This window comes from Mustela nivalis, assembly GCF_964662115.1.
Source record: "Mustela nivalis genome assembly, chromosome: 2".
In the NCBI taxonomy this organism is placed as follows: domain Eukaryota; kingdom Metazoa; phylum Chordata; class Mammalia; order Carnivora; family Mustelidae; genus Mustela; species Mustela nivalis.
In genome coordinates, this window is record NC_139021.1 from 126,397,639 (window position 1) to 126,417,831 (window position 20,193).

Below are 20,193 nucleotides of genomic sequence, written 5' to 3' on the forward strand. Positions count from 1 at the left end.
TTCAAAAGGGTAAATGTTATGAAATTACAAAAAACATTCTTTGAAAGTTGAGTTGTTTACCTCTCTTATATTCTTATTGTGATTTATGAATTTTAAATAATAAATAATTTAATTTTTCAGGCTCTGCCAATATGATAAACATTGAAACAAAAGATTAAAATCAAACATTTGTTTTTTAAAATACACAAAACTATGTAAACATATACGAGATATAAATAATTTAACATTCGAAGGATGATTTTGTAGGCTTCTAGCATTTATACTTCTTAAGTTTTGAAGCTTAAAACATCACTAAGACTTTTGGCACACTCTGTTATTACCGATCGTTAGCTAGATGCCTGTACAGTGTTCATATGGTGTATGTGATATCACAACTCATTTATTCAATGACTATATTTTCAATTTACTAACGAGGCACTGGGCACAGGGAATACAACAATGAACAATATAAAAATCCCTGTTATCATAAAATATATACATTTTTCTAATAGTTCAGTATATATAATCCATATTTCAGAGTTTGGGTCCAGTCAGTATCTATACGTCCTTTAGAAATCATTGTAAATGTTGAGAGTAAGAAACTTGTGTGTGTGTGTGTGTGTGTTTTCAAATAGAATTTTTAAAAAAATACTGTTATTTCACCTTAGGAAGAGAATCATGGAGGTCATGGGATGATGAATGTGGGTTGCACTGTTTAGGTACATTTGTGCTCACAACATTCTAGTGGGCTTCCCAGCATCCCCCAACTCCCTTTCTCAGCCCTCCTCTCTTCAAACCACCAATCCTCCTTCCTCAGCCTGCATATTTTATTTCACTGAGGAAATAAGGAAAAAGAAGGAAAAAGAAGCAATCCGATGAGAACCTCTGTGTCTTCCCATATGGAATATTCTAACCAACTCAGATAACCTGCCTCCCCTCCACCTTTGGATGCCCAATGGGGTCTTGACTACTGTCAACTCCACTGCTTGTAAATTGGAAGCCTCTAAGGACTTTCTAAAACTTCTCTCCTGTCTTCTGTATCATCACCTTTTCCCTCTCTACTGGATCTTTCCATCAGCCTACAAACACCTGGTAATTTTCATAAGAAAGAAAAGCTTTTGTGACTCTAAATTCCTAATTATCGCCCAATTTCTTTGCTCCTATTTACAGTGAACCTCAGACTTATCTACACTAGTTGTTTTCATTTTCTTATTCTCTTGAACTCTCTCAAATCAGAATTTTTTGCATCACCACTGCATTGAAAAACCACAAGTCAAGGCCCAACTCAATGGCTACTATATACCAAATACAGTGATCGTTCCAAGTTCTACATTTTATTTGTAACAGCATTTAACCGATTTGATCCCACTCTGCTTGAGGAAATTTCTTCTTCACTAGGCTTCCAGAAGACCATGTTTATTGACTGCTGCTCTCAGTCTACTTTCTTGGCTCCTTTTTATTTTGCTCTACATGGTGCAACATCCAAGGCCAGATTCTTAGGCCTTGCTCTTTTCTTTACTCACATCCTAGACCCATGTTCCTAAATCCCCTTTCTTAACAGATGACTCCACTTTGTGTTTCCAGTCCCAATGTCTCTCTTCAACTCTAGACTGAGGTACATGCAGCCATTGCTTCTATATCTGTTGGATGTCCAATGGACATTTCAAACCTAGTGTGTTCCAAAAAGAATTCATTCCCTCCCCACCAGATGTGCTCCTTTAATGGCCTCTATAGTAGTAAATGGCAGGAACATGTAACAGGCCACTACTTTGGAGTTACTCTTAGGTTTGACATTTCGTTGTCTTCTACTCCTTTCTACCCTAGTCCTCATGCACCCTTGGTCACTCCTGTACACCTGCATTAGCCTTCTAATTCATTTCCCTGCTTCCATCTTGCCACTCCACTGAACCTGTTCACACAGCAGTCAAAATCATCCTTCTAAAGCATTTTGATCTTGACACTCCTCTGCTCTAATTACCCAGATGGATTCCCGTAACAGTTGGAATACATTTTAAAATCATGTGCTTCAGGGATCCTCCCTATCTAGTCCATGCTTACTTCTCTGACCCCAATTCTCACCACTCACCCCATCTCTGCCCTTTAGCAGGCTGATCCTGTTCTTCCTCAGGATCACCACACAAAAGGCTCTACTTCAGATCTTGGGCCTGGAATGTTCTTCCTCTATGAAGCTTCCTGGCTGATTCCTGAACCTCATTCATGGCTCTTCTGCAATGTTGCTACTTCAGGGAAGACCTTCCTTTCTGTCTTGGGTGAAGCAGCACGATCTCTGAACCCAGCGCTCATACCCGATCTCCTTATCCTGCTTTGTATTTTTATGAAACATATCCCTTTCTGATAGTAAACTACAGTTTGATTACAGAGTTAATTAAGTACCTTGCTCCATTAGAACAGAACTTCCATGAGGATGGGGTCTTGATCTTACTGGCTCGATCTCTAGTGCTTTGAAGAATGCTTTGACAGGAGGCATATTACAAATACTGAATTGAATGAAGAAGGTAATGTAGGATGGAACTAGACAAGACTTGACACCTACCCACAACTCCTTCTTCCCTTCCTCCTTTTCTTCTTCCACCTACTTCTCCCTTCTCAGCCTCCTCCTGCCTTCTCTTCTTTTTCCTCCTCTTCTTCCTCCTCTGTCCCCTCCCCTTTCATTTTTCCTTCTTCTTAAAAAAAGTTACATTTTAAAAATGTACTAAGAAATAGTAGAGGAAAAATTAGGAAATTATTTCATTTCTTATGTCTTAACCCCTTGTGCGTGTGTGTGTGTGTGTGTGGTGGCAGAAGGAGGGGAAGCAGTTGCTCACGGCGGGATAGGTGAGTAAGTGACAGAAGTCTGCTTTAGGGGCACCTAGGTGGCTCAGTCAGTTAAGCGTCTGCCTTTGGCTCAGGTCGTGATCCTGGGGTCCTGGGATCGAGCCCCATGTCGGGCTCTCTGCTCAGCGGAGAGTCTGCTTCTCCCTGGGCCCCTACCCCCACTCATGCTCTCTCTCTCTCAAATAAATAAAGTCTTTTAAAAAAAAGATGTCTGCTTTAATGACAGAAGTGTAGGAGAAAGCCCTCCATGTGAGAATTAAGGGGGTATTATTCAGCTTTTTCAGATGCTGCCCTGAGCCTCAGTTCCTCCGCTTCCCTTATATGGATGCTACTGGAGGGGTCAGCTGGGAAATCAAGGTAAAGGTCAAGAGGAACCACTAGTGTTCCATCTGTTTCTTGTTACATCTAGGCACAGTCCTTAAGGTGACCATTGGATGGATGGGTGGTGAGTACCACAGCTGCTTTCCTTTCCTCTGCATCCTTAATAAGTAAGCTTGCCTTTAAAGCCCGAGTGTTTTCTGCCCTTGGGGTATATGGGGAACCACAGTGACAAACTGAAATCCTGCCTTTATGTGTTCGGTTAATCCAGGGAACATGGAGAATTGCTCTGGAAGTGAGTAGGAACTCAGTGACTAGAAGTCTTAGAATTCTGTATAAATAAGGCAGATTTCAAAGGAGAGCCCCATTCTATCCTCACCACCTGCTCTCAGCACTGGGCAATCCTTTTTTGCAACTCTTGTAAACCTGAAGGTAATCATTAAAATGATGCAGGATTGTTCTATCCAGACCAAGAAAGGAGATTTTTCACGGGCTCTGGGAGCCATTTGGCTTCCACTTGCCACAGCTCTGGAGAGCAAATTGGGATTAAAAAAAGGAATCTTTGTTGTCTGTGAAGGAAGTTCTACACTGTTTTAAATTTATGAAAGGAATCTATTTGGCCGACAGAGGATTAATTTGAAAGGGATTTAGTGGAGAGTGCTTGAGTTCTGGTTTGTTTAAACAGTACCCACTGTCCAGTGGAGAGTTGAACAAATTTGTTCCCTGCATTCTTCTGTCAATTGATGTGCTAACTTTTTAATACGTTGATTTTTGTCAGGCACAGAAGCATGAGGCTCTGTTTTGTTTTCCTTGTCCCTAGCAGCATGTGTTAAGTAGAGCCTGGTGCTATGGCTTAGGGATTGTGGGAATGGGTCAGGGAAGGGAGAGCTGAACATTAATAAACACGAAGGTCAAGAAACCCAGAGTACAGAGGGTTTTGTTATTCTTTCAACATTTGTCACCAGATGCTTGCTTCAGATAAGTCTGGCTATGAGAAATGCTTGTGAAGACTTGCTTCCATGTGACAGCTGTAGAAGTCCCTCATGAACTCTGAAAAGGCAATCTCAGCCCAGCTGCTCATGGTTAGGGCTCTCCAGAATGAAAATGCTGTTAGCGACTGATTCATTTCTCCCCTCGCGCTGGCTTTGACAAACATTCTGTGCCAAAGATGAGACTGGATTTCCCAATGTTTTCCCTCCTTTCTGGACTTAACAATAGCCTTATGTTCTTGACTACCAGCAATGTGTAAGAGTAATAATAAGCTTTGTGGGTAGTGAGGGCTGTCATAATGAGCTGTAAGTGCAGGAATGATCTTGTTGGGAGGGCTGAGTTCCTATGAGCACCTCACAAGACAGACCCTGTGGAGCATCAAACGTGAGGGAAACATGCCGAATTAATGCAGGTGGGAATTTGACCGTACATCTCACACATATTGTGGTGACCTTGGAGAATTTCCTGGAGGTAACTGTTTGGGGTAAGGAGTTGCACAGAATTGCTTTCAATAAAGTTGTTTGCTGCACGTACTTGCAGAAAAATCTGTCTTGTTAGATTGTGAACACACTGAGGGCATAAATCTTGTCTCATCATTAGTATTTCCTCATTATGAAGGACAGCGGCCTTCATAAATTCCAGCGTTTCACACATGTTAGTTTCTCAGGTAATCGCGAAGGCTGGAATGATAGACTGAAACCAACAGGAATATAGTGAGGCTGTTGGGAAAAACCTCCAGGGACCCACAGAATGATTTCGGCTTCTAATGGGAACAGAGGTTACTAATCTAATAATAACTCTTCCTTCACAAGGTGTGCTAGCCTTTCACTTAAGCACGTCTACACTATCATAACAGAGCCATGCTTGAAGTTCCTTCTGTGAGCCAGCCCAACTGAATTCAATATGGGCGGTTGAGATTTTTAGTCTGAAGTAACATTGTGTGTGCACCTGGCTGTGACTTTGTGTTTGTGCCCACATGTGTGGTTTTTGGCTAGTCGGCTTAGACCTGGTTCCCAGGGTGGCCTACTCTAAATTAGGTTGAAATGCCCGGACTTCCTTGATATACTAGAAAGCATCTGTCATTAAAGGGCCGTCCACAGATCTCTGGAGGTACCTGAATCTACTTCAGGGCAGGGGATCTGCTTGGTCAAGGCTCTTTTCATAGAAATATTAAGGTATTATTTTCTTCTTTCATTGTGTTGATATTTACACTTATAGCTCAAAAGCAGTGGTGAGTGTATTTCTGGCACCTTACCATGAATCAAAGCAGCCACGCCTAAGTGTGCTGGTTGTGATTGTACTTTTCACTGCCATACCCTGGCGGCTTTCTAAAAAACAGATTTATCTGGGACGCTTGGCTCAGTCGGTTAAATCTTCAGACTCTTGGTTTAGGCTCAGGTCATGATCTCAGGGTCGGTGGATCAAGCCCATGTTGGGCTTTGCCACTCAGCTCTGCATCTGCTTGAGATTCTCTCCCTTTCCCTTGGCCTCTCGCCCTGCTCCATGTGCTTGCTCTCTCTCTAAAATAAAATAAGATCTCAAAAAAAAAAAATCACCCAGATTTATCTAAGAATGCTCTTGATGAAACAGTAAAAACTATCAGTTTTACCAAATCTCAGCTTTTGTGTGTATGACTTCTAGCATCAGACATAAGTACTGAGATTTCGAGATTATTTCACTCCCCCAATGGCAGAAAAATCAGACCCTTGTAATGAACCCTAATTCTATATGTCATTCCTAGTGGTTCATTTTCTCTGATAGAACCCTGACTGATACAGATCTGGGGAGGGAGTCTGGTAGCTGTCTTCAAATATTTGCAATGTTCTTATGTGACCAAAGAAGCAGTGTTATTCTGTGTTGATTCAAAGACTAGAATGAAGTCCCAGCAGTAGAGGAGAGAGGCAGGACAAGGTTTGGACTCTGGACATAGACTCATTTAGTTTGGCTTAGATTCTGGCTTTGCCATTTACTTGCAGCTTTGGTTTTCTCATCTGTTAAATGGTGATAAATACAGTAGTCATTTCACATGATTGTTATGAGAATTAAATGTGTTCATATTTGGAAAGTGCCTTAAATAGTCTTTTCATACAGTGAGCTCTATTTAAGGTTCTATTAAAACCTAAAAAGTTATAGGGAGATAGATTTTGCCTCTTTAAGAATTTTTTAGGGGTGCCTGGGTGGCTCAGTGAGTTAAGTCTCTGCATTTGGCTCAATTCATGATCCCAGGGTCCTGGGATTGAGCCCTGCATTGGGCTCCCTGCTGGGTGAGAAGCCTGCTTCTCCCTCTCCCTTTGCCTGCTGCTCTCCCTGCTTGTGCTCTTTCTCTCTATCAAATAAATAAATAAAATCTTTTTAAAAAAGAATTTTTTAAATGATCACAGCTTTCCAACAAAGTAGCAGAGTGCCACACAGAGAACAGAACCTCCTCTGACCTTTGGGAGGCAGCAGGAAAAAGCAGCACAGGTTTATAGTCCAAAGACTGAATTCAAGTCTTGCAAGGCTCAGCCATTGCTTAGCTGTGTCATTGTAGCTAGTCATTTAATCTCTCAAAATCTCCCATGTCATCATCCACAATATAATTTAAGTGAAACAATGTGATTGCCGGGGCTTTTTTATCTGTGAAGTGCCCTATACGTGTCAGTCCTCGGCATTTCCTTGAGAGCTTTGAGGCGGAATCTGGCTGAGCTGTCTTTGTTAATGACACCGGAGAAAGGATTCTTGTATCTGAGAAGTTTGGAATAGATAATCCCCGTGGCTCTTTCCAGCTCAGAGAGTTTACCGTTTCTCAAGTAGGCAGCCTGTCAAGGTTTGTGATCCTATTAAAGGAGTTAATAAAAGAAGGAGGTGGTTTTTTTTTTTTTTTGACAGAGAGAATGAGACGGAGCTGGGTTAAATGAGGAAATTGAATCAAACAATCATTGGGGAAGGTTAGCGGTTTCTACATATATGATCATCTCGATTTTTGTTGAGGCTGTGATTTGCTGGTGCGGAAGTCCTTCTTCATTTGAATTACAGGCAATTTCACTTGAAAGTGTTCAATTCCATCTCCTATATGAAGGCTTGGGACAATTTGACTTTCTTGTTTTCCCTCTTAGAGTTTCAGATTGTTATGGTTAAAAATAAAGTATTTATCTTCGGTTTAGAAGTCTAATAAAACTTTGACAGGAGTGTGAAATGGAATAAAGCATCTCTTCAACAAATCCATCTCAATAACACTTCCTGACAATCAAAAAACCTTCAGGGCCGCTCCTTAATGACTTCTGAAGTTTTAATAGATCTGTACTAAGGATGTGAGAATGACTGGAAATGGGTTTTAAAGTAGTGCTAACTTGTTTATTTTAAAATCCACTCTCTGATTGAGGTTTTGGAAAGGGGTTGAGAATATGCTTCCATTGAAATGTAGACTGATGAAGTGATTGTAGTTATGAGTGCTCCTTGCCTTGGGGGTGAGAATTACAGGGCAGCTGCTCCAACGTGAAACTTGTGTGAAGGGAAAAATGTCTCTGAGGTTGGAGTCAAACCCCAGAGGAACAAGGGGAACTAGCAATCTGCCACGGAAGAGGTGTGTGGTGGTCAAAGAGGTGAGGGCCTTGGTACCGGGATCCAGTGCAGATTCAAACAGTATCGAACAAGTTTAAAAGACATAATGTTTCCTAAACCCTGTACACACCAGATTAACTGGGAGATGCTTTTAAGACCATGATTGCCAGCCCTCAGCATCAGATTCCAATTCAATAGATCTGGAATATGGACTAGGAATTTATAGAATTTACACAGATATAAATCTCCAGTTGATTCTGATGTTCGACAGTGTTTAGAAACCACTAGAATGATGTACTGCTCAGAAGCTTCAGTGAGCAGCAGAAAGGGGAATTTAGAGTGTGAATCTTAAGAATGGAGTCATTGTGGATAATCTTTTAAAGAAATTTTAATTGTGTTTCATTTTATAATCTTTTTATTTTGGAAAATACTCTCTACCCAAAGGTAGAGAGAACATTAGAATCAACCATATAATGTATAATGTTTCTGTCATCCTGATTAAACAATTATTACCATGTTGCCTGTTTTGTTTTACCTGCTCTCTTCTCCTTCTCCATTTTTTAAAAAAAAGATTTTATTTATTTATTTGACAGAGAGAGGCACAACTGAAAGAGGAAACACAATCAGGGGGAGTGAGAGTGGGAGAAGGAGGCTTCTTGCTAAGCAGGGAGACCAATGCAGGGCTCAAGCCCAGGACCCCAGCTGGGATCATGACCTGAGCCGAAGGCAGATGCTCAACGACTGAGCCACCAAGGTGTCCCTCCTTCCCCATTTATTTTTTAAAGCCTATAACATTTTATTTAATTTTTAAAGAAGATTTTATTTATTTATTTGACAGAGATCACAAGTACGCAGAGAGGCAGGCAGAGCCAGAGAGAGGGGGAAGCAGACTCCCTGCTGAGCAGAGAGCCCGATGTGGGGCTCGATCCCAGGACCCCCGGATCATGTCCTGAGCTGAAGGTAGAGGCTTTAACCCACTGAGCCACCCAGGCGCCCCAAATCCTACAACATTTTATCTAATTTTTTTTTTTAAAGATTTATTTATTTATTTTGAAGAGAGAGCATGAGTATACAAGCATGGGGAGGGGCAAAAGGAGAGGAAGAGAATTTCAAGCAGGTTCCAACTCCACACTGAGTGTGGAGCCTGATGTGGGGCTTGATCTCACCACCCTGATATTTACCTGAGCTGAAATCAAGAGTTGGCCACTTAATTGACTGAGCCACCCAGGTGCCCCCAAAACTTTAACATTTTAAAGCAAATTCTAAACATCAGTAGTTTTTCTGTAATGGATAAGGACTTCCCTGCCCTCCACCCCCAAAACTGTCATACATTATCATGTCTAACAAAATGACTAGTAATTTTTAAATGTTATCTAGTAATCTACATTCAAATTCCTCAATTGTCTCAAAATTGTCAGAAGGCAGTCAGGCTCCAGTAGACTCTAAAATCTGTCATTCATAGGGGCGCCTGGATGGCTCAGTGAGTTAATCCTCTGCCTTTGTTTGGCTCAGGTCATGATCTCAGGGTCCTGGGATTGAGCCCCACATCAGGCTCTCTGCTCAGCAAGGGAACCTGATTCCCCCCGACCTGCCTGCCTCTCTGCTTTACTTGTGATCTCTCTCTCTGTCAAATAAATACATAAAATCTTAAAAAAAAAATCTGTAACTCATAGAAAGAGAAAGAAGAGGGAGTATGTTGAAGGTGATCTTGATGCATTGAATCTTGATAGTCTTCAGGATCTTGGGGAATGAAAACCAGTTGTCAGCTCTGACAGGACAACTGTAAAGTAGGCAGTTCAGAAAATGGGCCAGCCTCTGTGACTTAGTTGTCTCATTCTATGACCCGTTGATTATGGGGAATGGCTTTTTGTCCATATGTGACAGACAGAGCTGAATACAACTTGAACATATTCTTCCAGATTTGCTGAGACATTTTCTGGAAGGTAATACAGGTGTTGTTTTTTGACCCAAGGTTGTCTTATATATATCATCTAACCTCTTCATCATACAAAGTTTTATTACACTTCTTGTGGTGTGGCCTTTCGTCCTTGGGTATAGGATAAAACAAAATATAATAGGTGTTTAGTACAAATTTATTGAATGAATATATGGGATATAATTTGTACTCAGTATACCATAGGTTAACTCTGTTTTATCAAATCTATGATCCTAGTTTATGGTAAATATACTTTTTATAAATAAAATGTAAGTCATTTAAAATTTTGTGTATTCAGAAAATTTACTCTTAAGGGTTATCTGGCAATGAATTCTTCCTGAAAGGAAGCACCTTTATTCAATGGAAATACATGTCCTAATACACCTACAGGACAAGAAACAAATCTTGAATATTTTTTTCCTCAAAAGATAATTGACCTACACCTGTATTTTAGAGATTTAAATATATCTCCTTAGGTGACATTGCTGAAGAGTTAGAATGATTTAGAGTGAGGAATTGGGAAAATGGGAATCTTAAAGGACAGCTGAGGAGGAAAGTCTCTTAATGTTTTGATTCTAAAGTTCTCTGGTGCTGGGCTTGACTCTCCAGTCACCTGTTTTCTGGGGGAGAGGCTGTTGGCTCTTTCTCACGTCTGCCTTCTCCTTTTCTCCCTGGGCTCAGAGCTGGAGGACATTGCCCAGCCGGTCCTGGATGTGGGTGTGGTCACATGGTGGAGTTCTAGCCAGTAGGGTGTGAGTGGAAGTGATGTACATCACTTGCTGGTCTGGATGGTCATAACTCTCAGGCATGGTGTCCATTCTCTTCCTCTGTCTGCAGGCTAGGTGCAGGCTGTCAGACAACTTCTAGGCTCCTTCTATGTTGGCGTCTCTGACAGTCTTAGACATTATATAAGAAATAAACCTCAACCATGAAAGCCACTGTGAAGGAGCAGGAGGCTGGCTGAGGACAAAGCAAAAGCTGGCGCCTTGCACCCCCCCTTCACCCGCTCCCCTCCATATGTGTAGCATTCCTCAGGCACCCCTGACTGCCATAAAACGATAAATAGTTAACTTGCTGAGATCACAATCCTGCAAGACAGGAGTCTCCCTTGGTTTGCAAATGTCCTTGAGATTACAACAAAGAAGTTACCTTATCAATAGCCCTAATGTCACCCTCCCCTCCATAAAAAACCGAAGGAGGTGGAGGTAGAAGGAAAAGTAAATAAAGTTAAATTTCTTCTAAACCTAATTCTCACTAACAAGGATGCTTGATAGCAGGAATGTAACATTCCACCAGGAGACTCCCAATTGTCTTTACTTGATAGTAACCAGGCCTTCAATATCCTGATAGTGCTTTTTTCGCATGCGTGGGCTAACCGGCCAGTTCTATTTCTGTAAGATTGCTTTGTCTGCTTTCGTGCGGGGTCCCCTGACCCAATTCACTGACGCCAAGTATGCCTGTTCAAACTGTCAATCAATCAGCTCAGCCCCACCCGAAACTTGTTTGTACCTGTCTATAAAAACCCTGCACCAACCCAGCTCTGGACCTCTCGGCGTTATCGGCAACGAGCGGCGCAGAGGTCCAGGTTCGAACCTGCAATAAACGACCCTTGCTGATTGGCTTTGACTCACGTCTCTGGTGGTCTTTTAAGGTGGGGGTAATACTCTATTGGCATTTCAACTGGAATATGGCTGTTTGCTATAGCAGTTAGTTTAGCCTGGCTTATATGGTTTCTAAACAGCAGGATGAAAATATGGAATTGGGTCTCTAGGGATTTAGAGAGGTAGTATGGGCTAGTAGTTTAACACATGTGCTGGCTTAGAAAATAAAAACACTTGGGGCACCTAATCGGCTTAGTTGGTTAAGTGTCTGCCTTCGGCTCGGGTCATGATCCCAGAGTCCTGGGATAGAGCCCCATTCTCAGTCTCTCTCAAATAAATAAATAAATAAATAAACAAAATCTTAAAAAAAAAAAAAAAAGAAAAAAGAACACTTTACTGCAGTGAAGTCTAGTCCCATTTCTGTTCTATAGCTGTTATAGAGCAAAAATTCCTCTCCCCTTCCCAGTCCTTCTATCCAGACTAAGAATCCAATTGATATAAGACAGATTAACAGAAGAAAATCAAGTTTAATTTTGTTTGCAGGGGGAATCCCACAGGCTTGGAAATTCCGAAGACAGGCAAAATGAGGTGTGTATGTCATTCTGAACAAAGGGGCAGGGGTCTGGGACTTCAAAGAGAAGAAATGGAAATCACAGGAAGAGAAAAAAAAGAGTAAATGTTTGATAAACAAATGCTTGGCGAGCCCCTGGGGGTGGGGGATGGAACATGAAGGGCTTTGATGGATGTCGGCTGTACCAAGTTCATAGTATAATGTAGTTATCTGTGATGATAGTGCTCTTCCTGAAACATGTCATCCATATATATTCTTTTTAGGAGTTGTGGTGGAGGTAAAGAGCTTTTCCTGAATCTGCTGCATTTTGATTGCTTTTTTAACTCAAAATAATTTTCATGCCAAAGTGACTGATCTTGGGACAGCTTGTCCTTGGACCCTATGTAACTCTGTGACTTTGGATCAGTTATTTAACTTTTTTAGGTCTCTCTTTCTTCATCTCTAAAATGGGGATAATCATTGTATTCACCTGAAAGGATTATTGTGAGAACTGAATGAAATTGCTCCTCACAAAAAAAATATTAACTATTAATAAAGTCCGCTATTATTACTAGAATTGACCATGGATACATTATAATGTATTCAAGTATGTTTTTGAAATGCTTAGTATGTCAGTGCAAGGTGTTGGAAAGGATATCAAGATTACTGGGACTGATTTTGCCTTCAGAAAGTCCCCAGTCTAGGAAGACAATTGAAGGGAAAATGAATAATTATAGAATATGAATGTCTTTGTGAAATCTGTCAGCTTTTAAATCTGATAAGTATAATATAATAAATATTCCTGTACCAAAGATATGCATCGGTAGGTGGAGGTAGAAGAAGGATTTTGTTGGAATATATGTATATATAATATATATCTCATATATATATTGCCCCCTTCCTGCAAACTTGATGAAATTACAAGCCAGAACCAGACTACTTTGCTGGATGTCAGTTGGCTCCTATAACAGAGAGTGCTGAAACTGGAGATTTGGTCATTTCAGGGCACTATCTGGAACCTTGTAAATAGGTTGAGATGATTAATTTACTCTAACAGTGAATAAGAGCCGTGCCAGAGTATATCCTCAAGGCTGACTTCTTAATGGTAATTTTCCTGAGTCAATTACCTCATTTTCTCTTCTCAATTCCCTCTCCACCAAGCCATCACCATATGCAGAGGAAAATGCAGGTGGATGACAAAACACAGGGCTTGGGAATCTATCCATACCTTTGGGGTTATCATGAAAAGGGTCTGGCACATGGAAACACTAATTAAACTTCCATTTAAAAATTTTGTGTGTGGGCTTTGGAATAAAAGGGATATCCCTGAGGATAATTCTTCTTCAAGAGTCTAGTAAATATTTTTTTTTCTGATGTGTAAACAAATATTTTCTCAAGCTATTAGTTGCCAGGCACTGTGCTAAGAGATTTGGACTCAAAGATGGGTAAACAACATTTGAAGTCTTAGGAAAAATATTTGTTTATACCAATAGTTACAATTTTATAAATGCTATAACAGGTACATATTCTAATTGGAGCCTTGTCTTACATGACACTGTATCAGGGAGATGCTTGAAGATTTATTGGGTCAGCTGCTTCTCCCGGGGAGAATGGGACTTTGTAGGTGGATATAGTAGTAGCTTTCTGGCAATAGAGGCAAGATGTGTTGGTCCAGGACCCTCTTCGATGATGACTTCTTGGGATCATGGGCTATCTTAAAAGATGTCAAAGATCTTTGGCTCAAAGAACTGGGAGATTTTATTAGACACATGACATCCACCAGGTATTGGGAGATTAGACAAAGCTGCTAAGTCTAACTCTGAGAAAGTTTCGCAAATATTTCCTAAACCCCCATGAGATTATTTTCTTAATCCAGACTCCTCCTATCACTATAATGGTTCTCCTAATGAGAGAAGCAGGAGGAGAAATTTCTGACATTTTCTTGTCCTGGGGCCTTGTCCTCTTTTCTAGTTTATGATTTATAATAGTTTCGGCAAAGTGCTCTGACTATCCCAAGTTACCTAAAATTAACATATCAGTTAATTGGATTTGATACCATTAGAGGGATGGGGAAATATTCTGAAGCAATTGGTTGGAATCAAGGACATAAAAAGAAAGGCATTATGCAAATGTTTGGTTATTAAGATATTCTGCCTACAGGGGATAAAGTCAGATAATGAGAAATGAATGAGGATCTAAGGCTCCTGTATGCTTTAATATTAAATTTCTTTAACAGTAATATTTGGTGTCCTTAGCAGCGTGTTTTTGCCAACACAAAGGAAGAGAGGCATAGGAAAACACCAGGCATTCACGACAGTAAACGGGTGTGGAAGGCTGGAAGGATAGTTGAGGAGGAGTGAGAAGGTAGAAATTCTAAAGCCCACGATGTCGATGGGTTCGATTATGGAGCACCTTGCATGTCATATGGGGCTATTTCTAGTACAGGTAATAATTTATTTCCAACCATCTAGTAAGAGTAATAACTTTGTTTATATACCTTTTAGGTTACGGGACTGTTTTCCCATTCATCATCTCACGTGACTCTCACAGCAGTTTGGAGGTGGCCTGGTGACTGCCCCAGGTCAAGCAATTAGAGCTGGAGATGGCTCTTTCTGAAGGCACTTTCTCTCATTTCCTTGCTGAAAACAATTGGGATGACAGACCATGAATAACTTGTTATCTTTGGGCATGGAGATAATAATTGATAATCTGGTTTGTAATGAGATTTTTGAACTTGATGAAATTTAATTCTGGGGTTACTGCATCTGACGTGAAGAATTCAGACCACTCACTTCAATGGGGATATTTTTCTGCTTGATTGGGGCTTTAATGGCTCATTGCCTGGGCATTGCAGTCCCTGGCACCTCTGATATTAATTGGGGGAACACCCAAGGACTAGCTTCACAGGCCTTTTCTGAGAGAAGCTGCCTCTCCTAGCAGTGCATGAACATTCAGTGGGAGAGATTCTATAGTCTTCGATTACACCCGCTGCATGCCACCCGCCCCCCCCCCCCCAGTGTAAGTTACTGGAGGGCAAAGACCTCTTTTCTAGATCATTTGGTTTTCACACACTACCTTTGGCCCCTTCAACCTTTATGTCTTGGTTTTAGAAAGGCTTGAATAAAACCTGTGTCCTGTGGGAAGAGCTGAGTGGCCTGTTTAAGGGTCAGGTGCTAGAGGCAGATGGCCTGGATTTTAAAATTCCAGCTCAGGGCTGCCTGGGTGGCTCCGTGGGTTAAGCCTCTGCCTTCAGCTCAGGTCATGATCTCAGGGTCCTGAGATCGAGTCCTGCATCAGGCTCTCTGCTGGGTAGGGAGCCTGCTTCCTCCTCCCTCTCTCTCTCTTTCTCTCTCTCTGCTTGCCTGTCTACTTGTGATCTCTCTCTGTCAAATAAATTAAATCTTTAAAAAAAGAAAATTGCAGCTCAATCACCAACTCACTGTGTGAGCATGGACAAGCTATTTAACTCCTCTAAGATGGCTGCCATTTCCTCATCCGGTAACTGGGGATGTTGGAACCTACCCAGTGTGATAGCTGTGGAAGTAAACTGGATGTTGTGTTTGAAGCATTTGGCACAGGGCTTGACATGGGACGGTCAATCAATGTGAGTGATGGTCGGCACCCATCATCATCATCATCGTTTTTATTACCTTCATCAGCGTCATCCTTCAGGTTGGTGAATGAAAGTGTGTAATTTTCATCATTGTGAGCCTGGAAAGAAGTTCTTGGTGTTGGGACACAGGGTTCCCACTTTGGCTTTATCCTGTTTAGACTAACTGAGAAGGCATCGCTGGCCAGTGTAAGGTGACACAAATGTAGGAAGACCGGCACGTGCAAAGCTGATGGAATTCAAGTTTGAAATACTGGGCTAAATCTGGCAAGGCTCTATTTAGCAGAGACAAGCATATGGAATTGTTATTCAGATGAAAAGTCAAAGAGTTAAAAATAAAATCACCCAACTACAGGACTAGATGGAAGTTAGTGTGAAAAGGTCTTGAGGACTTTGCTGACCAGAAGTTGAGTCTGAGATGTGGGCACGAGGCTTTGACTAGAGAGCAGATTACTTGAGGTTACTGCTAGGGGCTGAATGTTTGTGTCTCCCCAAAATTCCTATGTAGAAAACTAAGCCCTATTGTGATGTATGTGGAAGTGAGCCCTTTGGGAGTTGATTAAATTATGAAGTTGGAGCCCTCATGAATGGGGTCCATGCCCTTAGAAAAGAGACCCCTGAGAGTGCTCTCTGTCCTTCTGCCACATGAGGACAATGAGGACACAGGAAAAGAAAAGCGCAGCAGACACTGATTCTATTGCTACCTTGATCTTGGACTTCGCAGCCTCTGGAACTGTGAGAATACATTTCTGTCATTTATAAGCCAGCCAGTCCAGCCCATGGTATTTTGTTATAAGAGCCTGAATGGACTAGGAGAGTTACATTGATCAGAGTACAGTCTTCAGACCAAGGGAATTGACTGCCTGGCTGTTTGTTGCATGTGCGCGGGCTCTTCGGAAATACTGTGTTAGGGTTAGTTACCTTGGCAATCTTCTTATTATCACTTTATGAAAGGTTTGAGCTCCTTTCTTTCTTTCTTTTTTTTTTTCTTTTTCTAAGATTTTATTTATTTATTTGACAGAGATCACAAGTAGTTAGAGAGGCAGGCAGAGAGAGAGAGGGGGAAGCAGGCTCCCTGCTGAGCAGAGATCCCTGTGTGGGACTCCATCCCAGGACCCTGGGATCATCACCTGAGCCGAAGGCAGCGGCTCAACCCACTGAGCCTCCCAGGCGTCCTTGAGCTCCTTTCTTAACTGTGATAAAACAAATCTGCGGGGGGGGGGGGGGGGGGGGGAGGGGGAGGGGCGGATTTGTTAAATCGTCCTACCCTGCCCGTCATTTTGTAGCTGATGACTCCGCTGGTAAATTTCAGCTTTTGGGAAGTGTTCTTGACTCCTTTCCCAAGAGAGGTCCTTTTCACTTTGGGCTTGACTTGAAGACCCAGGTATGTTACTTTGTTTTGTGTTTGGGAGGGTTAGACCTAATATCCTTTGGACCCTCCTGGAATTTCCATCCCGAGTTATCCTGGCTTTCCCTCCACAATTCTCCCTCCCTGAGTCCCTGCTGTAACTTTTAATTCCCTTCTCTCTTTCTCTTCTGTGTAGTTAGAGCTAGTAACTTAATTTTACCCTAATAACAGCTTGTATAATAATAGTATACCTTTCAGATTATACATTTGTTTAAAATACAGTGACATTCAGTGCTCCAGCCAAAAGGAGATTAACGGCAAGTTAAGTTCCCAAACTGTTGCAGGCTGGTGCTGGGGACCTCGCTGTCACTGGGGACTTCATCATCCTGGCGGGTGGTGCCTGGTGATTGGGTTGGGGGAGGCAGCCCTGTGTTTCAGTACCTGTAAGGTTCCCTTTTGTGTTGGGGTGAGCGCTTGGCAAGGGGGGTTGGAATTTCATTGAGTTCAGCAGGAACCCGGACAGAAAATTTGGGTTGTTCAAGTTATTTGACTGTGTTTTTATCCCAAGACCAGAAAAATTTGCTGACATTTGGACTCAATCTCATTTAGCTGGGGGGTCTTTTGGAGGTAGTGACTGAAAATTATTACCCAGTCCATTGATGGTGACTCTTTCAGGCCATGCCAGACCGAAGCAAGATTAGGTAAGTGGAACTTTTAGGGAGCAATTAAGCCAGACAATTTAACCTGCAATTTAAGTAAGTTGAAGAGTACTTATTCTGTGTGTTATTCACACCTTAACTCTGCACAGGGACCTCAGTTTATACCGCTCTGAGTCTCCTTCTCTTCTCTAGTGAGGGGAACTGGGTTACCAATTTGGCTATCATTTTTACTACAGAGTTTATACATTTCTCTTGAAGACCTTTCATGATACGTGGTATTTTTTTTTTATTAGAAATTATGCCAGTTATATTATGAGAGTGATTAATGGAAAAGATGATGATTTACATCAACGAAATTTTAACCGCAGTAGTAACTCAGTTGAAATTACTTTAGTTACCACAGAGCAAAAGGTAGCATGACAATGTCTTCAGGTATTAACAGTATATTTTCATAGTTGCATGACTTCCTTATATTTAGGAAACGGAGGCCACAGAAAGAATGGTGAGAGGAAAAGGGAAAAAGAATAATTTCTTGCCCTGCGGTCTTGGAACTAAGGGCAGAAACAATAGTAAGAAAAAAGACATGAGAGGCCAATTTTCTTTTTTGGTCCTGATCTTGAGAGGGGCAGAGGAGAACTGTGGGAGAACCAGTGGTCCCAGGAGTCTTCCAGGTCAAGAAAAGGGAAGTGGACTGGACTTTGGCATGGGTAGCATGCCCAGGAACCTGGCAGAAAATCAGATTTCAGACTCCGTGGTTATGGTATAGAAAGGTAATGACATCCTGAGACTAAGGGGAAGAGTTAAATCTCAGGGATAGTGGGTGGATGACACTCACCAACCAGATACCTTGAAAGCCTTGACTTTGTGCTGTCTGCATTCTGCCTCTCCACCCCCACCAGGTAGAACAGTTAGAGAAGACAGACATCCTGAAGTGAGTTTACTCAGAATTGTCCATGGTTGGGTGCCTGGGTGGCTCAGTTGGTTAAGCCTCTGCCTTTGGCTCAGGTCGTGATCCTGGAGTCCTGGGATTGAGTCTTGAATTGGGCTCCCTGCTCAGCAGGGAGTTTGCTTCTCCCTCTGACCATCCCCCTTCTCCTGCTCACTCTCTCTCCCTCTCTCATTCTCTCTCTCTCAAAGAAATAAATAAAATCTTAAAAAAAAAAAAAAGAAGAGTTGACCATGGTTAACATTTTTTTTTTTTTTTAAAGCTGTATTCATTTGGGAGAGAGAGAAAGAAAGAGAATGAGTGGAAGGGGCAGAGGGAGAGAGAATCTCAAGCAGATTCTGTGATTAGCACAGGGCATGACACAGGGCTTGATCCCACGACCTTGAGGTCATGACCTGAGCTGAAACCAAGAGTGGGATACTTGACCGACTGAGCCACCCAGGCTCCCCTTCCATGATTGACATTTTATTCTTGATGTAATAAGGACTCAAGATAGACATCACATTCTAGAAGAATACTCAGTTTTATAAAAATTATTACCTCTATGACAGTGGCTGAGTTACTTAACCTTTCTGAGCTGGTTTACTCTTCTTTAAAATGAAGATTAAAGTATTCGTGTACAGAGATTGTAGGAAGATAAAATGAGGTGAACTGTGAGCCCATTACATTGTCAAGCAGAAGGAAAGTGCTCAAAAATGATTAGCTCCCCTTATGCTCCTCTGGAAAGCCTATTTGACGTAAAGATATAAAATCAAGTGTTAAAATGTGTGCTATAGACACTGAATCAGCAGCAAAGTTGTTTGCTCACTTGCCACCTTGTCCAGGCTGGGTTGGAGCCTCCCTGTTCACGGCAAGTAATGAGCAATGCTGTCTGACCACCTAGAAGGCAGCGAGCACACTGAGCCTGGTCTCTCTCTCTCTCCCCGAAGCTTGGAGATGTCTTCACCTGTTTCCATCCCAAGTCTTCCTTTCTTTCCTAGCAGGCACTGAAAATATTGTTCAGCAGCCCCATTCAGCTGCCGCCAACAATGAGAATCCTGGAGGTGCCCTCTATTGTGAAGTCTTGAAGTAAAACTTGAATGGAGAGAATATGCTTTCAAAAGAATTTATTTTGAATGCATTCACACTTCATAGGGGAGAGGAGGCCCAGATGACTGAATCACGACACGTGCCAGTTCTTTCCTCATGCCAGGCATCCAGTGAGTCAGGCTGGGGGAGACTGAGTTTTAGGGAGACAGGGAAGGTGAAAAGAACCCAGAAAGTACGCATGTGATGTGGTCTCTGGTTGACCATTAAAAGCCACTGTTTTGTGTAGTTGAGGGGATTCCCTCAGAGATGCTGCTGACTTCTTGAGTGTTTGCTGCATTGCAGACCCCAAATAGTAGAAACTGGTCTCCATTCTTTCCTTTGGGAACTGTTGTATTACAGAGAGCGGCTCAAATGGGAACAGCCGATGGCTGGGAGTCAGGATCACTCCCCCAGAAGAAAGCTTGTTGGGATGTAGGTCTCCGGGCTTCACCTGCTATCTCCTTCCACTCTGCTAAGCAGTATGGAGGTTGCTGGATGGATGCCATTCCCTGAAGCTCTCTGCAAAGTTGCTTCAAAAAACTTGAGGATCAGGAGGCTGCAGCTTCTTTGCTTCCAACAGCTTCATTTACTCATTCCTAAACATTGCCACACTCCTGAGGTGTTGGCTCCGTGTTTCAGAGTTCAGAGAAGCTCCGGTTAGCTCAGGTAATGGCGGGTATCATGGGGCTACGTGAGCAGGAGAGAACATGGGAAGTCTGCCCAGCAGCCAAACAGTTGGCCCCAAGGAACAGAGCAGATGTTTCTGAGTCAGTGCTAGCTCTAGGTGTGTTTGTTCAGTGCGGCTGCCTTCAG

At 42.1% G+C, this 20,193-nt stretch overlaps 1 protein-coding gene and 1 long non-coding RNA gene across 2 annotated transcripts in view; both read left to right on the forward strand.

The window, feature by feature from the left end:
• LOC309859448 (uncharacterized protein) overlaps positions 1-20,193 on the forward strand; it is a 275,428-nt gene that overhangs the window by 201,151 nt on the left and 54,084 nt on the right. The window lies entirely within an intron of this gene.
• Positions 4,463-17,385, forward strand: LOC309859455. The gene is made up of 4 exons (XR_014308714.1): positions 4,463-4,534; positions 11,743-11,787; positions 16,672-16,743; positions 17,317-17,385. It is a non-coding gene; the product is annotated as an uncharacterized lncRNA (long non-coding RNA).